Below are 5883 nucleotides of genomic sequence, written 5' to 3'. Positions count from 1 at the left end.
TCCCAGCTCCACCACTTGTCTGGTGTGTCACCTTGGGCAAGCCACTTCTCTGTGCCTCAATTCCCTCATCTGTAAAATGGGGATTAAGACTGTGAGCTCCACGTGGGGCAACCTGATCACCTTGTATCTACTCCAGCGCTTAAAACAGTGCTCTGCACATAGTAAGCACTTAACAAATACTATCATTATTATTATTATCATTTGCCCTCCCCACTCCCATCTTCAGTGGGGTAAAATGATGTTGGATGGAGGTCCAGACCTGTTCAGTTTGTTCTGTGTGACCTTGGGCAAGTCACTTTACCTCTCTGGGCCTCACTTACCTCATCCGTATAATGGAGATTGAGATTGTGAGCCCCACTTGGGAGAGGGACCGCGTCCAACCCGATTTGCTTGTATCCACTTCAGCGCTTTGTACATTACCTGGCACAAACTAAGTGCTTAACAAATGCTACAATTATTATTGTAATTATTTTTGTGAAGAAGGTAATAAGGAATTTGGATAGTGGCATTAGGATATGCTTCCTATTCTCTGGTGGTGGTGGTGATAGAACTAATAATAGTAATAGCACCAGCAAAATAATACATTTATTGGGCACTCTCTAGGTGCAATGTGGTTTCTTTAAGTATTCAGGAAGAACAAAACAAAGAAGTGTAGCATTCCCTGACCACAAGTAATTTAATACTCTAATGGAGGAAGAGAGAAATAAAAATATTTACAAATAGAGTAGTAAAAATAAATAGAAGTGGCATGGCCTAGTGGATAGAACATGGGTCCGGGAGTCAGAAGGATCTGGGTTCTAATCCCAACTCTGCCACTTGTCTGCTGGGTGATCTTGGGCAAGTCACTTAACTTCTCTGTGCTTCAGTTACCTCATCTGTAAAGTGGGGATTAAAATGATGAGCCCCAAGGGGGACAGGAACTGTGACCAACCTGATTACCATGTATCTAACCCAGCAGTTAGAACAGTACCTAGCACCTAATAACCACTTAACAAATACCATAAAAAAACTTGGAAGTACAATTGAATATACATATATAAAAAAGATGTTACACATAGATGACTCAGAAGCACCCACTGTCAAAGACATGGTTTTGTGGACCACTTTACAGAGTCAGTCTGGCATAGAGTTAGCACTTAGCACAGTGCTTTGCTCAAAGTAAGCACTTAATGAATACTACTACTTCAACCACCATGGTTTGATAAATGAAAAGAAAACTGAAGCAAGGTGACAGCCTCTTCCAAGGAAGTCTTCGACACAAACCAAAGTTTTCATTGGCAATATGTAGCAAAATGTGGCCCCAGGATTCTAATATCCAAGCAATAGAATGGCCAAGGATGCCACAACAGAAAAGAAAGTAGAAAATCAAATCAGGAAGGCCAGCGTATTCTCTGAGAGACTAGAATGTGGTGGCGACAAGGTAACCGGTTTTAGAGAAGCTGAGGACTATCTGAAATGGTGGCAAAAGGCTTCTAGAGGACTTGGGCTATGGAGTTGTTGGACCTGACCTAGAAGTCAGGGTTTTGGCATGTGAGAAAAGAATATATCGGGCTTTTAACTGGAAATTTCAGTTAAAACTCACTCCGGGGATTTTTATGGGAGAGCTGGAATGAAGAACTCTCTGGAGTCAAACGTGAGGGTGGGATGTGAAATGACAGAGGGGCCCACAGGGATTGATGAAAAAATGCAGAAAAAATAAGGGAACACTGCTTTTAAAGAGATATTAAGAGTACTTATGGTATTTGTTAAAATGTTTACTATGTGCCAGGCACTGTATTAAGCACTGGGGTGAATACAAGCAAATCGAGTTGGACACAGTCCCTCTCCTACATGGGGCTCAGTCTTAATCCCCATTTTGCAGATGAAGGAACTGAAGTGCAGAAAAGTAAAGTGACTTGCCCAAGGTCAGACAACAGACAAGTGGCAGAGCGGGGATTAGAACACAGGTCTTTCTGACTGCCAGGCCCTTGTTCTATCCACTAGGTGATACTGCTTCTCTAATTTAATGCAACTTGAATATTAACTTGAAGATTTTAATGTAACTTTGCTTCAATTGTTTTTCATGGATGGCTTTAGTAACAGTTATTAAGGGCTTTCTGAGAGCCAAGCACTAGGGTAAGCACCGGGTTAGATGCAAGATAATCAGATGAGATACAGTCCAATAAAGAAAAATTTCTCTTTGTTTTAAAACCTGCACTGGCAGTAGTAATAATAATAATGGTGTTTGCTTTAGTTTGCTAAAGACTGTGGTGGATGGATAGAAACAAATCAGGTTGGACACAGTCCCTGTCCCAACTGGGGCTCACAGTCTCAATTCCCATTTTACAGATGAGGTAACTGAGGCCCAGAGAAGTGAAGTGGCTTGCCCAAGGTTCCACAGCAGACAAGCGGTGAAGCCGGGATTAAAACCCACAACTTTCTGAGCCTCTTGACTACTGCTACTCCATCAGCATCACTTGCAGGCCAGATTCAGCAGCAAGAGGCAAGGCAGGATCAAAAATGATGGAGACCCAGAACAAAGGCAGGAAAACAACACTGAAACTTTGTTGTTTGTTTGAAACTTTGAAATTTTGTTTGAAACAGCTTGGCTGTTGGCCTCTGAGTCCTTTAGGATGCCCACTATCATGATTCCAAGCTAAAGGACTACAGTACTCTCCGTGCAGTATTTAGTTACCTCTGGTCAGTCAGGGTTTTGGGGGGAGAAACCCGAAAAAAATTAATGGTGTCTACAGACATTTCCCAAACAGTTTAGTACACAGGCAAAGAGGGGAAATGCTAAGCAGATCTAAAAAACAAACATCTCTCGATAGTCAAGCTTCATTAGCCATATAAACTCTTATAAGTACACAAGCAAACCTTCTTACATATACAGAAAATGTACCCAAGTGTGTGTTCTCAACAGTCAGCAAGGCTATTCCAGTTCACAAAAAGGATGCAAAAGAGGGGTCTGTCTCCGAAATTTAAAGGTTCCACGTGACTTACTGTTTGGCTCTAGGATCTGGATAATTCTGGGAAATTTAAGCCCTAAGTTTCTGGGAAATTGGGTTTCTAGACAGCAGGTGCTAAAGAGTAAGTTTCCTTTTTACCCTTTGGTTCTTCATAAGCAATCACTGCCCAGAGGGGAAGAGGAAATGTTTTAAGGATACGGGAAAGTGAAGTCTCAGAAAAGCCGTGCGGCAGATCAGAGGACTTATATTCTAATCCTGGTTCTACCATTGTTTGCTCTATGACTTTGTGTAAGTCAATTAACTTCTCTGTGCCTTAGTTATCTCATCTGAAAAATGGGAATAAAATACCTGCTGTCCTTCCCTCTAAGACTGTGAACCTCATATGGGACAGGCGCTCTGTCTGATTGGTTTATACACAATTTGCCTGTATCCACCCCAGAGCTTAGTAAAGTGCCTGGTATAAATTAAGCAATAACAAATACCATAATTATTATTATTGTTGTATAAACCCAAGCACTTAGTACAGTGCTTGGAACATGGTAGACTCTTAACAAATAACACGGTTACTGTTACTGTCTCAGGCAACATCACTGTATTACCAATCGCCATATCTCCTTAGCATTTACAGATGCACCAGATGTCTCCATGAGATTCAGTTGACACAATCACTTAAACCTTAAAAGGAATTGGTAAAATTAAATGGATGTACCGAGGGAAAAAAACTTTACCTAGCCAAAGATTTGCAGCGTTACCCTTAGCAGATTCAAGCTGTGAAAGCCAGTCTTTTGTAAGTTGCTCCTACCATATAAAACTTATGGCTGTGCAATGAAAACAGAGGGACAAGCATTTTTATGATGCTGCCTCCCTGACCCCCCTCTCAGGGTTGCATCTGGAGAGTTTCCAGTACTCTACCAGTCTCGACTGTGGGAGGGAGGGTCAAGCAGAGGCCTCTCCATTCCATTCTTAGCTTGGCCAGTGGCTAGCGAGTGGACGGCAATCTGTTACAGGTCAAAACTCCCCTGTGCGGGGCAGCAGCAGCATGGGAGAGAGTCGAGGGTAGAGACTCAAGTTTACTGCGCTGAAGGAGGCAGTGGTAAAATACTTCCATATTTTTACCAAGAAAACTCTATGGATCCACTACCAGAACGACTGCAGATGGAAGTGGGGCATTCTGGGAGAGATGGGTCCATGGCGTCGCTACGGGTCGGAGGTGACTCGAAGCCACCCTGACCATGGCTTCCTCTAGTAGAGTTCCTTGGGCTCTCTTACTTACAATGCTCTTTGAATTGTAATTCAAATACCATCTGAGCCCGGCCCTGAATACTGTTGAAGAATTAGGGAATGATCTTTCCACTATGACACGTCTGAATGGAATGGCTTGATCCAAGCAGCAAATGCCGTGGATCAAGACACAGATATTACATTACTGGTGGTTCTGGTTACGTGCTTATTGTGTGCCACGCACTGCACTAAACACTGGGGTAGATACAAGATAATCAGGTTGGACTCAGCCCCTGTCCCACATGGTGCTCAGAGTTTAAGTGGGAGGGAGAAGAGATATTGAATCCTCATTTTACAGAAGGCAGAACTAAGGCACAGAGAAGTTAAGTGACTTGCTTAAGGTCACACAACAGGAAAATGAAGTTTCTCCTTAATTTGAAGTGTTTTGAGAAATGATGAATCAGTCATTTGTATTCATTGAGCCTCTACTGAGTGCAGAGCATCGCACTAAGCTTTTGGGACTGTAAGATCCTCTTCTAGACTGAAAGCTCACTGTGGCAGGAAATATGCCTATTAACTCTGTTGTGATGTAAAATAGATTAATGATGGTATTTGTTAGGTGCTTACTATGTGCCAAGCACTGTTCTAAGCAAGCGCTGGGCGAGATTCAAGGTTATCAGATTGTTCCAGGTGGGGCTCACAGTCTTTCTAATCCCCATTTTACAGATGAGGTAACTGAGACACAGTGAAGTTAAGTGACTTGTCCAAAGTCACACAGCTGACAAGTGGCGGAGGCGGGATTAGAACCCATGACCTCTGACTCCCAAACCCGTGCTCTCTGTACTTTCCCAAGTACTTAGTACAGAGCTTTGCACAAAATGTGCTCAGTAAGTACCATTGATTGATTAAAACCGATGGTCAGAAGTGTCTCCTGAATGTAGAAGGAATGGGGAAGGTTATCTAAGGCAAGAGGAGGGAGGTGGGGTCACTGGGGAATTGAGGAGAGGGTGAAAGTTCTGGAATAGTTGGTGGGTATTTTAACTCTGCGGAAGTGCTTAGGATGACCAGGGGGTTGACACAATCCGGGAGGTGGAAATCAATCGGAGAATGTCTCTGGGAGGAGAAGGGTTTTCAGGGGAGCTTTGAAGATGGTTGGAGACTGGCAGATTTAAAGTGGGATGGAGTTCCAGGCAAAGGGAAGGAGGAGAGCAAGAGGTCAGAGGCAGGGGATCCGAGAGAGAGAAAGAGAGCTGAGTAAGGGGGTGAACATGGGGTGAGAGGAGAGTCCAGAGAACAAAGTGGGGAGCAGCAAGTGAAGAAATCAGACAGTTAAAGATTATAGGCTTTTAAAGGGCAGAAATCCAGGCTTTTATTTCATTTTATGTTCCCCAAGCACCTGTTAGAGTGATCCGTGTGCAGTGAATTATGCCGAATACACACTACTGCTAGCTAAGTACTCCCTCATTTTAACAGTGCCCTCTTAAAGGGTCAGAGGCTTTTTACCCTTCAACCTCCCATCCCCCTCATGCCCAATGCCTCCTTTTATTTTCCTTTTGAGTATCTGTCATCCATAAGCCTTAGCACAATTGAGCTCCAATTTTCTCAGATCTTAGTGGCCCCTCCGCCCCATCCCACGATAGCCAACATTCTCCCTCCTCCTCCTCCCCAGAGCCTGGAATAATCGGGCTGTGATCTGCTCTGAGAGAGAAGCAGC

General features: G+C 43.5%; 1 non-coding gene across 1 annotated transcript; it reads left to right on the top strand.

Moving 5' to 3' along the window:
- Window positions 1–3819: 3819 nt before the first annotated feature.
- LOC114809944 lies at window positions 3820–3957 on the top strand. Its single transcript, XR_003757715.1, has one exon. It is a non-coding gene; the product is annotated as a small nucleolar RNA SNORA7 (small nucleolar RNA).
- Window positions 3958–5883: the final 1926 nt, after the last annotated feature.

This window comes from Ornithorhynchus anatinus, chromosome 2, assembly GCF_004115215.2.
Source record: "Ornithorhynchus anatinus isolate Pmale09 chromosome 2, mOrnAna1.pri.v4, whole genome shotgun sequence".
NCBI classification, from domain to species: domain Eukaryota; kingdom Metazoa; phylum Chordata; class Mammalia; order Monotremata; family Ornithorhynchidae; genus Ornithorhynchus; species Ornithorhynchus anatinus.
The sequence above is the reverse complement of the archived record's forward strand: the minus strand, read 5'-3'. Positions and strand labels throughout refer to the sequence as shown.